Genomic DNA, 22,584 nt, shown 5'->3' on the forward strand with positions numbered 1-22,584 from the left:
AACCTGTTATCTCAAAAAAAAAAAAAAATCAAGTGAGACTTCAAAATACTGTTTCTCTGCTTGACTTCACGTAAGTATATCTGTAACTTTTTAGGCAATTAGTTTCCACTTGGATTTTTTTTTTTTTTGATTATTCCAGTTCATCCAAAAGTACTTCTTCTGCTTATAAATGGAGCATGTAATTAATGGTTTTATCTCAAGGTGATTTTTCCCCCCACTTATGTTTTGCATAACTAAATAAGATTCCCAGTCACACGTCCATGTTTCTGGCAAGGGTTACCAGGGCCCTCTACCTTGGCACTAAAGCACTTTAATCTGGTGCGGGCTTACTTATTCAGGTGCGCAAAGCCTCCATCATACTGGAGATTTCATATAGCCCGTTTGTGTATTATTGCGGGTGAAAGAGGCCGGCACAACACCCCTGTGTGCTCCGGGGGCTGTTCCTGGCTGTTTCGCAGCCGCTCCTCTCTCTGCCGGGCGCTGGTGCCGCCGCCCGGGCCGGGGCTCTGCGCGCACCGCGGGCACCGCGGGCGGCCGGGCCACAGAGCGGGGCCACGGATGGCGGGGAGGAGGGGAAGGAAGGCGGGATCCGGTGTGCTCTGCGGGGCAACAGCCCCCTGTGCGGGCAGGGCGAGAAGGGCCGGGGCAGCACGAACCGTTCCGCGCCGCCACCCGCAGAAAAACGCGACAACCCCGGGCAGGGAGGCGGGCGGCGCAAGGGGAGCGCAAGTTTGGGAGCCCGCCCGGCGCTGGGGGCGGCGCGGGGGCGGCGCGGAGGCGGCGCGGGCGGCGGGCTGGGCGGGAGCGCTGCTGTCCGCGCCGCGCCGGTGCTGAAGGCGCCCGCCGCCTCCCGGCGCCTCGCGCCGCCCGCTCCGCGCCTGCTCCGCCGGGAAGCGCCCCGAGCGCCGCCGCCGCGCCCGCCGGCTCCGCGCATCGCTCCCCGCACCGCCGCCCAGCCGCCTCTGGCTTTGTCAGAGGAAGAAGAAGTGTTCCTCTCTTTGCGGTTTGAGCGAGGACCCGTCGAGCTGGGGGGATTTGTTTCTTCTCCCCTTGTAGATTTTAGTGACTCTTGGACAAGGTAAGCAGCAATACTAATATATATATATCTATATTCACACTCGCACGTATATTTTTCGCGTAAATGGTAGCAAGGTGCTGGATGGGATGCAGGAGCTGGCAATTAAAGGCAGAGCAAAGTTGGAAGCTTGGTCGCCCTTAGGTCAGTATAGGGGCAAGGCTGGGAAAAGGGGTGCAGCTTTCAGTGAAAAGGGCTCGATAAACAAAAGATTAATCTGAGTGAAAAGTATTTTTATTGAAAACTGGCTCTCAGGGTAATTTTTAAATGGTTGAAAATGTTTTATTTTAGAAATCTTGAATATTACAGAACAATCTCAAAAGACATTACAGAGCCTTCTATATAAAAAATACCCATTTGGGGAGACTAGAAAAGCTCTGGTTGATTCTGTCTGGGGGAAGACAGGATATGCGAGGTCATTCTGGGAAGTAGAGAGTAAAGAGGGAATTAGAGAGGATTTAAAAGCATAGCCGCATGTTGCCCTGTGTTCTTGTGGGTGTGTGTGTAACAGAAGGACGGTGATACTCTGTTACTTGACAAACAATTCAGTGCTGTTATCCTGTCAACTTGGAAAACAGCACCATTATGAAAGGAATCATCACCACCTCTGCCTCCAAGGTCAATATGGGGTGTGTGTGTCTGTGAAAGTTTTGAATTTTTGTCCTTTGATGTCGGCTGAACATCAGGCCTGCTTTCAGGCTGCAACTAGGCATAAGTGTGAATCTTGGATTTAATAATACCATATTATGTTGCATTTATAGGACTGCTGTTGTCAGTAATTGAATAGAACTGAGAAGTGTGGGCAGATGTAATGTCTTTTTCTTTCAGCAGTGTTTAACATTTCGTGAGCTTGGTAAGGAGCTCTGCTTCGCAGAGGAGTTTGCTGCTGCTTCTGTGAGTTGCCAGAGTTGTGCACATGCAGAGCTCAGCGCTACGCAGGGATTTCTGCACACTCGGAGCTGAGCGCTGTGCAGCGACTTCTGCACACGCAGAGCTGAGCACTGTGCAGGGGTGTCTGTCTGAGATTAAGGCAGATTCCAGAGGGAATAAGCTGCTGCTGTTGCTAGCCGGTGCTACTGAGATCACTGAACAGAATAAGCAGACAAATGAGGTCCCCACCTTGTGATTTTTAAGGATTATGTAGCACTTCATGCTTCTTTTGGTTGTGATGAATTTTTTTAGGAACTGGGATCTAAACCACACGTGTTTCTCTACACAGTTGTCCTGCACAAGTGCTAGCAGTTGTAGTAGCTGTGAGCATAAAGTAACTTGTGTTTATGGGATGAAGCTGATGAAAGGAGGCTGCTTCTTAGTATTGTAGAAGTTTTTTACTCCTGCATCATTTCCTTAATATTAAGGTGGGTCCTGTTTTGCTGAATGTTTGTATCAGCTGGAGTATAAAGATAACCATCAGGCAGCAGCACAGAGCTACTGATGGGTAAAGTTGAAAGCTAGAAAAATGAGGAGAAAGTACTTCAGGGTGCCAAGACTTTCACTGAATTTCGGTAGAATTAGGAAATATGGTTTATTCTCTCTCCCTTCTTCTCTCCCCAGTCATAAAACAGCTCTCTTCTTCCTCTCTCAATAGTAGGGAATGAAAATTTATTACATAGCACTTGCACTGTTTGCAAGCCTTCATTAACAGTCTATCCATCAGCTAAGATGGCTTTTATCATCTGTCATTGACATGAATATTGACTTGCTTTGAAATATTTTGATATAATTTTATGTGATGGCATGGAGATTCTGGATGTTTCCCTTTTAAAGTAGACATTACAAAATTATTTTGAAAAAGTTATTTTGAACCATGTGGTGCAGATGCTACAATAATACTCAGGGGAAGAAAGACCCACAACATCACAACCCAAACCCACTAATTATATATTTAAACTTTTAATGTTTACACAGGGTCTGAATCTGCAAATCATTGTTCACTTGATTGGTATGCATACACATAGTCTTTTTCCAGTTAACAGGACTATCTCTATCATTACATGATTACAAGTCATTGACCTTTCTGAGATCAGTCATTTTACTAGTATCAATGAGATGATAAGCTCAGATACTAAGACATTGATTCTGTGCTTTTAAATTTATATCTAATTGTATTTTCTATGTAACATTTTGCCTTCATTTGTATTAGACTGATTCATTTGATAAATAATGTTTGAAAAATGGGTTTTTACAATGATACATATACACTGAAGGAGATAAAATGGCACTGCTATTTTTCAACAAAATGGTGTTCTAAATATATGTATACATTAAGTATGGTCCACAGCCATATTGGTCATTGTTCTAAAAGGAAGAAGTCTGCTCTGCAGTAGTAAACCTTGTTCAAGCATATTTGTAAACTTGCAAGGATGTGGTTTTGTACAATACACAGTTCCAAGTCCTTTATCAACACCATACAAAAGCTGTTAATGACTTGACCAACTGGCTGAGTGCAGAACTAATGTGAAATCAGGAAGGAATTTTGTTACAAAAACAGGATTTAGAGAAAATATGTGTTTAAAGAGCTACTTTATGGACCCTTTTTAAGCTGGCGACACACAAGAGTGTGCTTATGAGGGCACACACAGTTATTGAAAATATCAGCAAATGCACAACCCTTTTAGGGTCCAAAACATACATTTTTCACTGGATCACTTGGTTATTTCCTGGTTTAAGGCCATTGACAGCAAGTGATCAGTAAAAGTCCAAATATTGACGTTGCTCTGTTCTAAGTGTGTTCTAGATCCAACTAATCATGTCAGTGTTCCATGCTGTTTTTAATTGTGTGTGAGTTTATCCAATAATCCCCAGTATTTGTTTAAAAGCAATATTCAATCTTAGAATAAAAGAACTCTTGCAATCACATAAATTACTTTTTTAAAAATACCAAACTTTTTTCTTTTAGAAAAATGCATGCTGTTCCAAACTGTCACTTTATATATTTCAGATGATAGAAATTTTCTGTCACTCTTCTCTTTTAGAGACTATAAAATAATATTTAAAACAAAGAACTTCTCAGTCTTGTTAGTTTCAATTCTAAAGATGGAGCTCCAATAGGAATAGTACTGCCATTTAACAAATCTGAACTTGGTTTTGATGTCTCAAAGGTCAAAGAAGTTTAGGAAGTAAGTTTCTCCAGACTGGCAAATATTATGGGATAATTGTGGACATTAAATATCGCAGGAGTGAATCACTTGCTCAAGGGGAAGCGATGACTCAAATGCCACTCTTGACTTTGATCTACAGTTTTTCTAAGCAAAAACAGGACCATATTCATTAACCATTCAACGTAGCTTGGTCTGTTATGCCACATAATTTTAAAGTAAATAGATTAGCAAGTTTGTTTGTAAATCTGTTTAATCCTGTTTTTTTAGTTCAAGTTTTTTTTTATTTTTTTAAACTTTCTGAAGCATAGGGAATAGCTGTCAACAAATGAAAAGACTGGAAACATGTTTTCATATGATATTATACATATTTAATACAGCATGCTTTTCCCTGCCTTTTGGTAGACAGGAAAGGCGAAGATCAATTTTATATTATCAGAAGAGCAGCAAGTCAAATATTTTCTCTGTAGTTAAGACACATTGAGAGAGCCCTGGGTTGACCAAGAGCAGCAGTAGTTTAGCCCCTTTGAAAATAGCACCATGTCAAACTCCCTCTAACACCTCAAATAGCATGGGTTACTACTGCCCAGGAAAAATATTCAAGAGAAATCAAGTCCACAGCTTTATTATCTTCTGTAATATTTTACATGTTCTTTCTTTAGGTTTTGCCTCGAGTAATGTCTAGTTACAAAGTGCTGGTAGGTTGTGTTTGTTTTTAGCAGTAGCATTTATTAACACGTGTCTCCATTTGGATGGGCCAGTGCAGATCAAAGAATTTCTGCAGAGTTACTGTGGCAGAAGAGCTTCAAAAAGGCTCCCTAATTGCCAATATCTCTTGTTTCCTCTATGCCATTGTTACCTCTATTTGTATTGGCTAAATATACTGAAAAAGAAAGGTTGCTGTGGGTTAACTAGCCATGATTCCTTACCAAGTGGAGATGAGAATGACAGAAATATGTATTTATTATCTATTTTTAACTTATTTGATAGGAACACTTATGCAGGTATTTACACCTACTATCCTAGTAAGTCTATTCAATTAATCACTCTTTATACCATACATTATGTAAAATTTGTGGTGAATTATTTGGCTGTATTGCTGAGAATCTTAAGAAAATAAGAAGTTCTAAAGAGTTAAATGAGAGGAGAGTTGGCAATGCTTGCACTGATTGCTTGAAGTAGGTTGAAGTTCACAGTTTATTTGCATTTGAATTAACTGTGGTTGGTGTCCAGCAGTGCTTTTCAGAGCAGACCTCAGACAGACTTTTTTTTTTGTGCAATAAAGTACTTGAAAATGTTAGCTGGAAGATGGAGGCTATTTAAAATACTTCTTTCTTTTCCTGACAGAAAGAGCTTTCTTCTCACTTTATTCCAAGCGATGCTTATTGTAATCTGAAATACTTTTACCACTGAATGGGCGGTCTTGTGGTAAGAGCCACTATCATTTTTACATCAGCATATTAAAAACTTTCTGAAAGTATTTTTAGTTCCTTCATAAGGAACTTTCTAGTATCTACAAAAAGAAACAAAGCAATCTGAAAGCAGCTCATAACTTTAATCAGATAAACACTTATTCATTACTAAAAGTGGTCTTTTATTAAATGACAGGAACTTCTAGATTATTACTTCACATACTTTTGCTTCCATTAGGAAGTGAAATATTTTAGAGGCTTTCTGCATTGTAACCCTGAACTGTACATATTTTTATTTTTGTAACAGAATGCTGTCTTCCTAAATAAGATGTAAATCATCATATTTACAAAAATCAATGAGCAAATAAAACAAAAACAGGTAGAAAATTCTTACACGATGAGTAGTAGAAATAAACTTTGCTTTCAAAGAGCTTGCAGATTATGATTTGTTTCAAAGTTCAACATTTCAAGTTCTATTTCTTTTATGTATTTTCTTTTGTAAACTTTACTTAAAACACCACTTTAACTGATAACACGTTGTTTATGGCTTTTGTTAAATGTTGTGATTTTGTGGTTTTATTAAATTTTAAGTGATTTCTGGGAAAGAAAAAACAAAGCAATTTCACATCATCCTGGTAAATCAATGGAAATCTTGATTTGTATGCAAAAGCAGTCAAAAGAATAAATGCAACTTTTGATTTTGTTACAGAGCAAATATAGTGAACTAATATTACAATTATTTGTGTAATTGAGGATTGTATTTGGTGACAATCATGGCTTTCCAGTGATAACAAGAAACATGGAAGGTTCAAGCACATTTAGTATATATGTAGAAAAGGCTTGTATCTGCTTTCTGAGGACAAAGTATAGTGCAATGGAAAGCTAAATGCACAAGAATGAATGGGCAATTCACAAATACATGTGATTTAGAGTTGCAGTAGTCCAAACTTTTATTCATAAAGCAAAAAATAACCTATTGTACCTAAGTAAAAGAAGCAATGCACCTTGTTAATTTTGAAAATGCTTTTGCATTTATATTTTAAAAGAAAGATAATTATTTTGTCATATTTTGGAGAAGTTTACATTCCTTCTGCATCATTATTTATAGCAGTGTCTAATTTTTCCCTCCTAAGGGTCTGCTTTGAGTCTTAAATCAACAAAAAACAGATGCTTTTGTAAGATGTGACATTTGTACAACATTTTGGTTAAGTATTCACCTTTTATGAGAGATTTGAGACCTAAAAGAAATCTGAGACTGGGTACCTTTGTTAAAGGCAGATTTTCTCAGTGTTCTACAGATATTTCTCAGGTCCAAGTAGTGAATACTCAGAAAAAATTATCTGAAAGACAGTATCCATTCCAAACATTTGCTCAATTATATGCAGTATTCATAGGAGTGCAAAATCTGATATTATCAAGGAAAGAATGTTTCAGATTGGAAAGGACCTTAGAGATATCTTGTTCCAACCCTCTGCCATAGGGAAGGACACCTTCCACTAGCCCAGGGTGCTCAAAGTCCATCTTGTCTGGCCTTGAACGCTTCCAGGGCTTAGAACATCCACAGCTGCTCTGAGAAAAATGTATGTCAATACTCTCATAGAGAAGAATTTCCTCCTAATATATGATCTAAAACTACTCTCAGTTTAAAGTTATTCTCCCTCATCCCATCACTACGTGCCCTTGCAGAATGTGTCTGTTCGTCTTTTGTGTAGGGCCCCTCTAGGGCCTGGGAGGCCTCCATTGGGGTCTCCCTGGGACTTTCTCTTCTGCAGCCTGAACAGCCCCAAATCTCTGAGCCTGGAGAGGGGCTCCAGCCCTCTGGTCACCTTGGTGGCCCTCCTCTGGGCTCCCTCCAGCAGGGCCAGATCCTTTCGCTGGGATTCTCAGAGCTGGATGCAGGACTGCAGGTGGGGTCTCACAGGAACACAATGGAGGGAGAGGATCACCACCCTTGACCTTCTGTCCACAATTCCTTTGCTGCAGCCCAAGATTTTCTGCGCTGCAGGTGCACATTGCTGAGTCATGTTGAACTTCTTTCCAACCCCCACCCCCAAGTCCTTCCCACCAGGGATGCTCTCAATCTGTTTCTCCACCCAGCCTTTATTTGTACTGGGACTGCCACGACCCAAGTGCAGAACCTTGCACTTGGCCTTGTTGAGCTTGAAGAGTTTTGCTCAGTCCCTCCTCACAAGCCTGTCCAGGTTCCTCTGGATGGCATCCTTTCCTTCTGGTGTGTTGACTAGACAGCTGGGAGTCACTGGCAAGCTTGCTGATGATGCACTCAATCACAGTGTCCATGTCACTGACAAAGATGTTGAGTAGTGCCAGTCCCAGTACCATCCCTTGGGGAATGCTTTTCCCTGGTCTCCACTCGGATATTGAGCCATGGACCACAGCACTGATGGTCTGACCATCCAGCCAATTCCTCACCCACTGAGTGCTCAGTGCATCAAGTCCATGTCTCTCTAGCATGGATAAAAAATTTGATTTAAATTAAATTTAGTGATTTTTTTAAAGTAGCATCTTATTTTGACATTGAGCACTTCTCTGGGCTTTGTTTCAAGATGAAAACATAAGTTCATCTCATCATCAGTTTTTGCAGTAGAAAGGCCACAGAGAAAGAAGAGAAGCCCTTTATGACAGTACTTTGGGCTTGTCCTTGTCAAGTGGAATTAAGTTGCACGGATCCTCCCTCTCCTTGCAATAGCCAAGGTTAGGCATAGCATCAGCTTCAGTGAGAAATTGATGTTTTTAATCTTGAGGGCTGATTTTTAAGTTGAAATACAGTTCATCACACTACTGCTCTTCCATATTATCAAGTACTTTGACAGAGAGAAAATTCTTATTTAAAATAAACTACAAGACACAGTACCAGGTTATGATAGTTTGAAGATTGATTGTATTTTTCATTTATTTCCTATGCCTTTTGTAGTGAATGACTTTAGCTAGTATATTGGAGAGTTAAAACATTATTTTTTAAAATTGTTTGTCCTCTAACCTATATGTTATGTTCCTATCTTTCATGTATACTACCTTTTTATTTTTATATTATTCAGATTTCCAGTGATAATTAGTGCTATGATAGTGTTTTGAGACAAAAAAATATATTTCTCTTTTAAATTTTTTGATGTTTGCTCAAGGCTGATTTTTTATAAACAGTAATATTCTGTTTATTTTTTTTTTTTTTCCTAGATCTAGATGCAGAGGCTGATTTAGTTCTGTTCTTGGGACTCTGAAAGAAAAAAAAATAATTAACATCACTCCTGAGATTTAACTTTTGCATAATGTTAATTATTTTTTGAACGGAAGACAGTTTTTTCTATTAAATTTAAGCTGTGTTTCTTAGCTATAGTTGCATTTAATCTACTGTCTAATAATAGGCTGATTCTCTTATTTTATGCTTGAAGAATTTTTCTCACAGAAATATTTTAACTATCTACATTTGTATGTTCTTGGTGCAGTCAGCAGGGTGGGGAGAGGTTTTTTGCATTTTGGAGGTTGCATTTGAAACATTAGTAGAGTGCTTCAAGCATCAGATCTTAAAATTGGTCTCCCCAAAAGACCAAAAATCTAATATTTTAATATATTCATGTCCTTTATGTCTTTTCTGTGTGATAGTCACATTAATCTACTGCTCTAGGCTCTCAGTAATCTCTTCCATGCATAAGTAAACTTCTGAAAGGGCTGCTATGCTTGTCTTTGTGAAAATACACATGATATACACATAAATCATTAATAAATCTATACTGAAAATTTGATTTATACTTCCATAGTCTCTGAAATCCATATAAAATATAGCACCCCCCTGTTCTCATGGTTTCTCAGATAGAACAACTCTCACATTAATAAAGAGATTTAAATGAAAGTTTGTGATATAATTTGCTGACTCTAATGATTTAGAGTGGTTTTATTAATTTATGTGCTGCATCTGACTCCTCGATGAGCAGTGTGAAGTATTATGGCTAATAATTTCAATTTTATCATTCTCTGCTTGCCTTTTGAGAGACAAAGATCCAGTTTTAGTGAGTTGTCTCACTAGAATTTAGTATTTAGTCTTGTATTTTTTATAAGCTGGGCATGTTTTGGAGATATGAGTAAATGGTGAAAAAAACTTAAAGAGATGATCAGAAAGCTCTCAATGGTTAAAAAATTGCAAACAGTCTTTTGCCTTCATTATTTTTTCTAATTAATAAAGTGAACAGGAGATTGTATGCATGGATGTAAATTCTGAATTTTAAAATTTGTACTGCTTAAGTGTTGAGTATGAAATATTTCCCATTAAGGAAGATGTCTTCACTAAAAGGGTGGTTGGGCATTGGAACAGGCTGCCTAGGGAAGTGGTTTATCCCTGGAAGGGAATGACAAACATTTGGATGTGTCACTTGGGGACAGTGTTTAGTGGTGAACACAGTGGTGCTGGGCTAAGGGCTGGACTCAATAACCTGAGAGGTTTTTTTTTCCCCAATGATTAATCATTCAGTTATTCTATTCAGTTGTGGCTCTTCCAAAAAGAACTATAAAAAGAGTTTTGATGTTTTACATAAACATTGTAAAAATTATTAATAATTGTTGGAAGTTTCTTCAATATTCAAAGTAAGGACTTATTTTAAACTTCCCATACATCTGAGATCCGTAACATCTGAGATTATAGTTTTGATTTTTAACATCAACTTTCTTAACCCAGCATGCAGCAGGAGGTTTCTGTGGCATATTGATTTGTACCCATCAACCCTAAGACTCACTTTGGTGTTTTAAAGAAAGGAAAATATTTGGTAATTTAAGGGATTTTAAAGCATCAATTCACCATTTCTCTCTAGAACTGGATTTCTGAGGTTAGTAAGTCAACTGATTTACAAGCCACAGCAAATTTGGGGGAGTCAAGAAGGAATACCATTTGCTGCAAAGAGTTTATTGCTATCACTCTAATCAGTGAATAAAGAAAAATATCTTTCCAGCACTCTCTGTTTTGTATTTAGACAGGTTTGTAAACCAATAATCATTACGATTTTTTCATTTTTTTGACCAGTGGTTGAGCAATCAGTTCTTTTGCAATCCTGTTATAACTGCATTGGAATTATTTGTGTGGAAGAGAAATAATGCATAAGTAATTTTGTTCCATTTCTGGTACTTAGGTCCATCAGAAATTATACAGTTTGTTTTTTCCTGTGTTATCTTTTATATTTGTTTCATTTCCTTTTTTTTAATAGTAATTTATTTCACAAGAGGCCTTTTAGCTTCAGAAAGCCATTTTTTAATGTTAAAGATTGTGTATTTAATATCTATATGAATTTGTAACTGTTCATCTTGTAGCCTTTTCATGGAATACAAGATGTCAACTGTAAGACTTCACAAATTAGAACAGCTCTGTGAGGAGCTTTAATTGAGGCACAATGTAAAAGACAAGTGCTACTGAAACGAGTCAAACTGTTTTAAAATGAGCATGCAGTGTGTGTGAAGATTCAACTAATATGAGGCCAAGAAGTGAAGCTTCAGAGTTGAAATTTCCTGATTGAAAAGGGTACATCTTGGCAAAAATGTTATTCTGAAGTTGGTTGATAAGTGTAAGTGGAGGAGAAACAATCTAGAGAAAGAATTTTCCATAGTAAATATTTTTACAATTCAGTTACACTTCATAGAAAGCTGTGAGAGGTTTAGGAGCAGGGGGGAGGAAAAGCTGGTATTATCAGCTTTTAAAAATTATTTAATTATTATTTATTTATTTATTATTATTAATTATTATTTTATATATTTATATATAAAATTATTATTTCCATATGGAAATTTCATCTTTGAGTTTTTGTGCACGAAAAGTCTTGGCCATAAATTTCTAATTTAGGACATTTCCGAGTTTGCCTGGTCTCTCAAGGCTATCAAGAATTGTAGCACAGAAAATAGAAGGTGATGCTTTCTAGGAACTGAACATTATAAATAGGAGTTGAATCCTGCTATTCCTTTTGGCTTGTCCTAATATAGATCCATACCCAGAAAAAACACATAACTTCTCAATAGGGAAGGACATATCTGGGCTTAAAAAACAGAGTGGAAAGTGAGCGGTGAATTAAAAAACTAGTAATTGTACATACAAATTACCAATTTGTATGTGTGCTGTTAAGTATTCTTACAGGGAAGTACTTTATGGACTGAGAAATATTGTTTCTATTGCTCCATGTTAAGAGACAGTGTCATATTTCTGTTCAGTAGGAATTAAATTTTAGTGTGAGGTATTTAGGCAGAGGGCAGAAGCCTTGGACATATTTCACTAGAGAAGCTCTTCTTGTTTGCTGGATATCACAGCATCTGCTGGGAGTGAAAACATTGATGAAATAATGCCAAACTAGGGGAATGTAAGTCCTGATCCACCAAAACTGAATTAAATTCTTTGTGTATTTAAGAGAAGTAGCTACTTCCCTTAAATAGACAAAGGAGAAGAAAAGTCTGCAGTAGCTAAACCAGTGACTTTCTACCTACCTTTCTTTTTTCTTTCAGTTTCTAGTGGGAAAGAAAGAAGTGCAATTACTAGTAGAAAAAGAAAATAAAAAAAAACCTTGTCAGTGCTCCCAGACTGAAAAGTGGTATGGTTACATTTACATTAATATTATCATAGCAAGTTTGTATCAGTGAAAATATGAGGATAAATCAGACACCATATGTGCAGCTCCACACTTAATTACTAGACGAACACTTCTGTAATGAAGATTATAGCATTGTTTTGAAATTTGCATCCTCCTTTTTATCCTTGCATGCATGTTATTTCTGGCCATCTGTGGGAAATATTGTAAAATTAGAGCTAGTGAGTAAATCCAACAACAGGAAACTATTAATGGTAAAAATCAGTGTTACTAAAGAAGACTCCTAAATTTCTGGATGTTCATAAAAGGCCATTATAATCAGAAAACCACCCTAAAAACTAGAATGCTGCCCTACAATGGGCATAATAGATAAAATAGGGTAATCGAAAGTCACAATAGCAAAAAAGTGTTCCTTTTTGCTGTGGCATTCTTGGTCATGTTTACTGTCACAACAATGTAAGAGAGATACTGGTGTACTAAGCCTGCTTAAACAGTCTGTCAGTTGTATTTTAAATAAGTTTATAGTGTTCACTTTGATGTAACTGGGCAAGTAAAGCTATGATCAGAGAATAAGTTGTGCAATTTCTCTTTGTAGCTAAATAGATTAGTGGTGTTAATTGAGCTGTGTTGGGGTCACTGCTATCCCTCACATCTTATTACATCTCTGGATCAGTCATTCCATCTACTGGCCAGTAGTGTTGATATGGATGGTGATCTGGATTAAGGAGCTGATCTGGCTAGAAATTAACATTTCCTGCATTCCTCTCCACCTCTGAACTGGAATATCATGGCCAAAGATCAGTTTAAGCTTTCTTGGAACAAGACAGCTTTCTTCAAAAGTATGTAAAACTGATTTGCTTTGAACAAGTGTGTTACTGCAGACATAGACTGTAACAGTAATTGTCTGGGATAAAAATTGGACAAAGCAAATTGACTTTAGACACTGAACCTCAGGTAACCACTCTCTCCCTTGCATCCCAAGATATAACTTTAAAATTTTCTCTCAGTGGGCTCCTTTATCCCTATAGTATTATCTCAAGTGAGTGAGGATAGCCTTATGGGGATGCTAATCTAGAAAGAGATTGATGTAAAGCAAACAGTACCTATGTTTATCCTCCCAGGCATGTTTCTGATATCCCATTATGGTTAAAGAAAAAACAAAAAAAAAAAAAAACCAAAAAAAAAAAAAAAAAAGAAAAACAAACCCAAAAAGCTGGAAAGGGCTGCCTTTCCCAGTGTTGTAAATGATTCTTCAGGAATAGTTTTTAGATATTCCTTTTCCAGATTTATATCTCCCTTGGGCTTTAAGAGCAGCCAAAACTGGGGCAAAACATATAGCTGAATAAAGGCTATCTTTCATGGATGATATTCCAAGAAGTCAAGTGACTTTGGAAATAAGGGATCATTTTTAATACTTTTAATGGCACCTAGTCTATTTTTTTCTCAGTATGTATTGAGGAAATACATGTGTTGTGTACTATATAGTTCACTCAGTGCAATAAGGAACTTGGAGGCTATGGTATTATTAAGGAACACGAATAGGGAGTACCTATCAGGACCTTACAAACTGGATCTTGGGCTGTGGGTGTGGCTGGCTTTAAGGAGTCACACAGGAGGCTGCCCAAAGCAGCCAACTTTGAGTGACAGCAGCAATGGCTCTGCTTTTGTTTTATTTCTATGTGTTCAACATAGAAATTGCAGCCACTGGTGAAGTGACAGCACTGATGTTGACACTCTTTTATTAAGTGAGAAATTAGGGGATATGAGCACATGCATTGCTATATGGAATATCCCCTCTTCCTCCTTAGCAGCATCTGCTTTTCCCTAATCTGCACCATGCTAAGAAGATGAACAGGGCATCAGATTGGTCCCCTATGTTTATTGTCTTTATCTTTCTTTGGCATTCCCATTTTCTTCCTGCTGGAACTTTCTATTGCTTCAGATTGTACTCAGTATTTTTGAAGGAGACAAAGAGAGAAGGTTTGACCTGGGTTTATTATCAGCTGTGGTTTGAGATGATCCATGTCTTACTCTGGAGGATAGAAGTTATCATCACCTCTCTTCATTGCATGTCAGATTGCCCCATTTATGCAACTTTAAGACACTGAAGATGACAAAGAAAGGTGAATTCTTCCCTCGATCTATAGGCAGAAGAATCCTGATTTTTCAAAATTAGGGATTTTCAGAATGCAAGAATGATTGTATGAAAGTGATTAATATTAAAGTGCTTCAAGTAATTTGGATATTCTCCACTAAGGCTTTTTCCAGTGCTTAATAGTTATATAAGAACTGCAAGACAGGAAACAGTCTTCAGACTCTATTGCGTGTTGCTCAATCAGATAAAAACCTTCAAAATAACTTGCAAAACCCTCTTCTCTGCTTCGATGAATTTCTATATTTTGTGGCTTCCAGAAAATCTCATCTGGATAACAAGAAATATTTTAAATTGCAGAAGGGTAGGTATTCCCAGACCTTCAAAATACAGACAGAGGCTTTCAGTTCTAAGAGCATAGGGATGCTCACCTTAGTCAGCACGGAGGATAATTCATGTGACAGTAACTAATTTGTCAATAAAGAGCCGCTTGGACTCTTGCCACGTGATCAGCATTTGTGGCAGAGCAGCTGGGGTGTGATATTCAGCAATATCTCCTGGCTCTTCTTCATGAGTGTTGCACTTCACAGAGGTGTCCTAGACAATCTCAGAATCAATGTGGCTGAATCAAAAAGAGAACACAAAAAGAATTGTTTTCAGTGGATTATATAATGGTGGTTGAGGAAACACAAAATACATTCCTTTCATATATAACCATTTCATCACCTGGCTGCTCCTTGCTTTGTATTATCTCCCCTCCATTCTTCTTAGACATTACACATTTAGACATTTTCTTAGACATTCTATTTTTAGCTAAAGAATCTTTGAAAAAGGTATTTTCTTACAACCCCATTTAACTACAACATAATCAGGTAATGGTAGATTTTTCTGGTTTACTGTCAGCTTTCCAGCATACATTTGGAAGGCTTCTTCCTAGTGGTTATATTAGAGTGATATAAAACCATAAGGAATAAAACTCAGTAAAATAGTGTAAGACAGTTAAAACATAGCAGGATATGTAGATTTGGATCCTATTGAAAGGGGTTGTAAACATACAATATGAGAAATGCATTATTTGATTAGAAATATCTTTGCAAAATTTAAAGAAGACTGCAGTTTTCTAGGAAATTTACTGTATACTATAATGATGCACTACATTTAATATAAATAGTAGAATGCAAATGACCAATCAACTGTCATTTTTTTTTAATCAGGTATGATAGGGTGAGTTTTTTTGTTCTATAAAATCTCAGAAACTGTATGTGTTTCCTTCTTATTTTTCTCAGTCTGTTAATTTCTTTCAACATAAAGTGAGAAAATCCTTCTTTTATAGGCTTGAACTTAAATATCCAAGAACATGGCACTAGGAACCTATGCCAGCTTTATGACTGGCAAAACTAGTGGTATTTTCTGTATTTCTGATTGTGCTGAATTGAGGCTCATTAAGAAAGTTGACCTTTGTGACAATAAAAAAGAGAGTAGAGAGTCACCAGAAAGCAGGAAAGGGGAGAGGTGAAAAACTCCACAGCAATTAAATTGCAAAAGAGAAAATACCTGTAACTATTTTGGCTATTCAAGTACAGAACACTTTACTTGTGTACTTCTGTGAACCTATATGAATGGACATAGGTTTTATTCTAAAAATAATCACAAGAAATTTTGTTAGTTTCTTTTTTTTTTTCCATTTCAGTTAACAGAGTTAGTTGAAAGTTTTGTTTCCATTCTTGTGAATGTTCATTGCAACTAAATCTGACATTCTGGACCAAACATTAGGGTTTAGAGTTGTTTTCATGTTGTCAATTAGGTCAGGATTTCATCTGTAGTTAACTTAATTATATTAATGTGGGCACTGGGGAAGAGTGCTGGAGGACAAATGTATTTTTTGTTCAATCCTGATAAGGACAAACTGCCCTCAGCTACAAATAGTCCTTATTTTTTTTTAACAGCTGCAACATTCATCAGTCCATTTGGTTACTGATTGAGCTGTGCTTCGATCCAATTATTCCAAAATCCACATGCATCTTTATTCTCTGCAGTTTGATAATTTCATAATTCCTGTCAGTGTTTGTACTGCTGTGTATATTCCTCTCAATCACACCAGAGTGCATCCATGTCTGTCTGCCTTTCAGGAGCTCATGGTTTCTTGCATGTCATAGACTTTCCCATGTCACATCTCTTGCTGATATGCACTCTAGTAATCCTCCCATCCTATGAAGACTGCTGAAATGCTACTTCCCCTGTCCCTCACTACCTTATCTCTTTATATTTTTGTGGTTTAGGACTTGGTTACATTCTGCAGCCCTTTATAATTATTTTGTTGCTTCAAATCCAATTAGAGGCAAAACCCTCAAACCTGTCTGCTCCTGTCTTTGCCACTTCCATAGTGGTCTTGAGGAACAGTCTCTGGTTGGGTTGGGTTTAAACCAGCTGAGTTATTGAAGAATCTCGTTCACTGGATAAAAAAGATGGGATCCATCTGTGTTGGCTACAGCACTTCAGTACAGAGAGTTTCATAGATGTAAATGGATAAAATAATAACATTAACCAGAATATTTAATAGAAAGTGATTCTCTAAAATACTGAACTACTGGTAGAGTAGACATATAATGGTTTAGCATTAATCCAAGAGTTAAATAACACAAAAGTTTCAATGATTTTGTTGGTAACTACTGTTTTACCAAACCTCAGTATTTTCTTGAATAAGAAAAAGAGAAGTAAGGGTGGTAGATGAGTATATCACAGCAAATATGGAGTATTTTAGTCTTTAATTTAGCAGCTCACCTGTTGAAAAAAAAAAAAGTCGAATTTTTAAGTGGCCATTTTGCTTTCTCTAAGATAATCTTATCTCAAATATACTCTTAACAGGTTACTGTGGAAGTGCCAATAGCTGTTGTTTCTTCTTAGTTTAATATTAGTAGTGTTTTATTTTAGAAGAAAAACATTAAAAACTTGAAAACCAAATATTCCAGCAAGTGCAAAGGACACAGCTACACAATGGTATACCAGGTGCCTAGTATACAAATTTTGTAAAGTAGTAATTGTACTCAGCTATTCACTTGAGTTCTAAGCTGGCAGGTTTTCTGTTTCTGGTTTCATAAAATAAAGTGGTTGAATTCCCATCAGTTCAGGTACTGCCATGATGGTAAACATTAATCCTCTAGGATATTGAGGAGCCAGCTGTGACAAGTTCACTTAATGAGGGAAGAAAGAGACCACCTCACTAACAGTATAACCTCCACATACCAGCACTTGCATATATCAGTGATGCTAAAACCACCCTGAAATTGATACTGGAGTCCTGGGAGAAAAATAGATCAATACACATAACTCGAATCCATTAAACAAAGCTCCTCTGAGATGTGTGAACTATAGTACCCTAATTTTGTTCCTCTCTCTGAAATATTGAAGAAATTATGAGACTATGTGAAGAACTTAAAAGAAAAGTTTAAAATTGCCATTTCTCATTTCATTATAATTCATTGAAACTGGGTCACTGACACGATCTCTGGATATCATCCTTTATATAAATAAATAAATAAACTGAAGATGGTAAGATCAAGTGTGAATTTAGTGTCAAATATAAATGTCCTTGCTGCATCTGCATTTCAGGTGTTTTGACCTTTTAGAAATGGCCCTGGCACAATCAGGCCACTTGTGTACAGGTTCACAGGAGCCACTGTAAATCTTTAGGGCCAATTCTAAAGAAGCCCTTCTAGAAAAGCCCTGGGCAAATGGATCTTGCTTGCATCCCCTCGTGGAGGGGGATGAGCTGCCTGGGCTCTTGCTCTCAGCCACCAGCAGCTGTCAGTGCAAGTGCTGGGAGGGCAGGGAGACAATAATAGCGGAAGGCAGGGAAGCCTGGCCCTCGTGCTGCTGCTCACCATGGTGGAGCCTGGACCTGCCTTGGAGCCACCTGCCACGTTTGTGATGTCTGCACAAAGACCAAGTGCAGGAGTTCAAGGGCCTGCACTCCACCTTCTGCACTGTGATGGTTTTTGCAGTTTAAATCAGGAAAGGAGCGAGGCAGAGATGGACGGGAGTCAGCAGAAGGCAGGGTACATCTGGCATGACAGGGCCTTTTTGTAGGATTTTTCAAAAATATTTCTCATTCTGTGTGTTCCAGCACACGAGCTGTCAGGAGCGTTGCTGGCTGTTCCAAAATGACCTGCCAGCCTGTTTTGGTGGGTGAAGGATGAAGAGCATGTGCCTGCACAGTGAGCGGCTGTAGCCACATACAGTCTCAGCCGGCAGACAGAACAGATTGGCGCGCAGATGTACGAGCTGCTGGCTGCCGTGGCACTGCTGCACTGCCTGCTGCAAGCCCCAAGCCTGCTGGACAGAGTGACCCAACAGCTCTGGTTCAGAGTGTGGCTGCACTCCTGGAGGAGAACTGGAAGGTGGCTGCTCAGAGTGCACAGTGCTCAAAAGCCATCGGGAATCGTGGGGGTGAGAGCTGCTCCCACCACACTGTGACTGACCTGCTTTCCACGTTGGGTTTTGACAAGAGAAACATTGCTAGATATGGATTACAGCTGTGTTCAGAAGAAAACAACATACTTTGTAAGAATGCCATTTTTGATGTAAAGATTACTGTTGTAAGGTTTTTGAAGGCAGGCTGTGTGTGAAGATGTGGGGCACTAGGGAAGAGGCAGGCTAATGGGAAAAGACATGCTTTTAGCTAAAACTTTGGCTGTTTATTAAAGTTATTGGAATATAATAGTCTCTGCACCAGAAAAGACTATATTTGCTGCAACCTTTCTGCCATGAAACCATGAGGGTAGATAAAAGCAACATGAGAAATGGTAGCAGTGTATTTTTTCATGGCTGGTAATTTGTGTCCATCATTATATGCAATGAAATCCTCAAAGTCACAGGCAATGAAGCATGGTTTATATTTATTACTTTAACACTAAATATAGGGACATGGATTATGGTCTTTTTCTGATCCCCACAAAATAGACAATTAATTTCATTCTTATTTATTTCAGATTAATAATATGTAAAAGACAGAGACTGACATTTCCGGAGAGCATACAGTACTACTCCTTGATAAGTTGCAGCTGACCTTTTAAATAATGCCAGGTTAATATCTGATATATCTTTTCTTTTAAAGGCAGGAAAAATACTGTGATTGGGCCAGTATTTAAGATTTAATTTATTATACTTTGTAGGAGTGTTAGGTTGATCAGATCAGTTTATTGAGGTGGAATATTTACATTTTCAAATTAATTATATCTCTTAATGCCAAATATCCTGGCTAGTCACCATTTATCAACACAGAACAGAGCATAGCAACTGAGGAATTCTGGGGAAAAAAAGAGCTTTGAAAATGGCAAAGTTTCTAATTTAAAATATGTGTACATTTTAAAATAGGGCATTCTTGTATATGTGTGTATGTTTTAACTCTATATAATCCCTGCCTAAGCCAAGTTACATTAATTAGATTTTTTTAGTACAGTGTAAATACACATTATCATATTTGGAACTGGTTGTGTAAAATAGGATATCTTTTCAATCTTCTCTGTGAAGATTTCAGCTTGGGGACAGGTAAAGTATTGCTTCTTGTGCATTTGGAAACTCTCATGGTAGAAACCTCTTTCCTATTCAACAAGAAAAAGTTAGGCAAAGAACAAAATTTATATTACCAATGAACTGCTGAGAAGATTTAGAAATCATAATAACTTTGGGAGGAAACACTCACTATGGTATTGTAGAATGTATTAATCATTATTTGATATTCATAAGTAAGGTGTCAGAACTGGGATTTAGTTTGTTTTCTACAAAATATTGAAATTGCAAGGGTGAAAAGCACTAGCAGGAGAGAAAAGGATGATATAGGTTTGCATTACATTTTTTCAAGAATTAAAAGAAATTGTCTCTAACTCAGTGATGACTACCTGATCATCAGGGTGATGGTGGAAACAATGAACTTTTCATGTAATTTCCTTTGCTAAAAAAAACCCCAAAAAACCCTGAAAATTATTTAATGGTCCCAATTCCCTTAGCTAAATAAGGCAAGTGAGATATCCTGAGGTATTTCTTCTGTCAGTTCAGGAGCTATATCTCTCCCAGCAGTGCTTCTCATCCAAGAGTTTTAAAGTATAAACTTGACACAGAGTAAAAGAATCCTCTTATGGATAATAATTTATAAAAAATTTCAGAAGTAACTGAAATGGAAAGAAATCAATCGAGGGAAAACTGCAGAGTACATCAGATTCATGAATGCTCTGGAAATGGGCTAAAAAGTGAAATGATAGAGCCTTCTGAGAATCAGAAAGGAAAATCTAAATTTCATACTGATGAAATTACTGTACAGTGAAAAATAACGAATAACCATTATCTGTTCAACATCTCTGTTCAATTCCTCCTCATGAGGAAAATCTAAGGATGACAAACAACACATAAGACTCCTACAACATAGATCAATTTGATGCTAAAATAGTGCATTAAGCTTGTTGTTAATAAGAAAATTAATGCCCATTGAGGAATGAAATTCAGCACCCTATTTATTTGTGTGCAATGGTGGGGAACCTCACTGTAATTATTTACATGTGATGAGTAGCTGTAAATTAACTGTTTGCATTAATAGGATGGAAGATATGGAATTTTTGCTAGTAGTTATTTAAGAGTTTCAGTTCAGTGCTTACTGGCAGACAAATTATATATATATATACACACATTAAAATATGTAATGGAATAATTTACTAAATTTTTCTGTGAATTTTAACCTATATTCTGTATTATAAGTGAGAAATGTGGAGAGGAAGAAACAGGAAAATGCAGAGATACAGACTGGTATCTGCTTAAAGAGAGAGTAAACCAAGTAAACTCATCAGATTTCCAAACATGGTTATATGAATATAAAGAAGCAACAGTCTTTAGTGAAAGTAAGAGTAGACATAGAATAACAACCTATAAGCAATTCCTTTACAAATATGTAGTTAATGAAGTTAAAAATACAGAAGAATGTTATCTAAACACTGAAACATTAAGTTCTGCCAGATTATAATTAAGGACTAAAGGGTCTAGATCATTAATGCAAATTTGAGTTCAGAAATAAGTAATTTTGTGACAGAATACATGATTTCTTGATAATACAATATTAAAATAGGAGTAAAACCCCTCTTTGCTTATAATTTGGGCTGTACCTTCAAATAGAAATAAAAAAGAAGCAATTTTAGGTAACATTAATATAAAGTCATGGTATCTTATTTCTTTCTGTTCCATAATATGTGACACCAAAAATCTGGAGTTGTAATGAAGCTTTGAAAAGTCATTTTTATTCCTGCATTTAGTTCAACTCTTTAACAATGTAAGTCTTTTGGACAGATCATAATTTTTCTTAAAATAAAGGCTTCATAGTGGTACTGTATTAAGGAGACCTGTGGTTTTGGTAGGAATTTTAAAATAAGTAATAATTTAAGATATCCAATAAATTCAATAGAAAATGTATATTACTTAAAAAAAAAAGAAAAAGGATATTTTAAATTCTGAAAAGGCAAATAACAACTGCATAGACTCTGCATACTTTTTGGGATTTTAGGTGGCATCTATCCAAAAGCTTACTTTTTAAATTTGTGTTGTGTTCATCCAAGTATCAGGCAATGAAGTCAGAAACTGAGCATGTAATAATTTTCTCTTCTTCTGTACAAGTGCAAAGCATAAGCCTTTCAAGGTCAAACAATTTTCAAAACTGTAAGGACTCTATTCTTTTACACCACATGAGACTAAAATATATTCAGTTTGTGGGAGGGTGGTGGAATGTGGCTGCTCTTACAACCTTCTGTGAAATGACTGTTTTCCAACCAAATTTACACTGTACAGAGAGGTATTCCAGAAGTGCACCAAGGTGACAAAGGTTCAACCATGCATAGCTAGTCTTAGCATGCACAAGTGCTAAACTAATCTGATTCTGACCTTGAAAGTCATCCATTGAGTATTTTTTTAAAAAATTCAACAAACAGAAATAAAGAGATGTTTTCTTTGAGAATCAGGATTCTGCTTTTTCATATTTCTTTCGTTCTTTTTTTTTTTTCTTCTTTTTTTTTTTAATGGACTCATTTTTCCACTGACAGTGATACTTAGAACTAACACAGTATCAGTGGAGGAAAATGCCATACCATAATGTACTTGAATCCTTAGAGTTTGGAAAAGTTTTTTTGTTGTTTCCCATCAGTAAACTTGTTGTAATCATCCCATAACAAAGGTCCACCAGAACATCTGATTAGCCCTTCTTTTTTGGTGGAAGAGTGAGGGGAACTCAAAAAGAAAATTTCACTGTGTCATTTCATATCCTCACTATAATATCTTGTTACTGATCAGGTGTAGAGGAACAAGC

The 22,584-nt window shown here is 37.1% G+C and overlaps 1 protein-coding gene across 2 annotated transcripts in view; it reads left to right on the forward strand.

The window, feature by feature from the left end:
- The first annotated feature begins 797 nt into the window (after positions 1-797).
- Positions 798-22,584, forward strand: part of FSTL5 (follistatin like 5) — a 283,314-nt gene continuing 261,527 nt past the window's right edge. For both annotated transcript variants that reach the window (XM_079306656.1, XM_079306657.1), the window contains exon 1: positions 798-1,078. The gene's annotated coding sequence lies outside the window, so the exon portion shown is untranslated. The remainder of the gene's footprint in view (positions 1,079-22,584) is intronic.

This window comes from Erithacus rubecula (genome assembly GCF_903797595.1).
Source record: "Erithacus rubecula genome assembly, chromosome: 5".
In the NCBI taxonomy this organism is placed as follows: Eukaryota; Metazoa; Chordata; class Aves; order Passeriformes; family Muscicapidae; genus Erithacus; species Erithacus rubecula.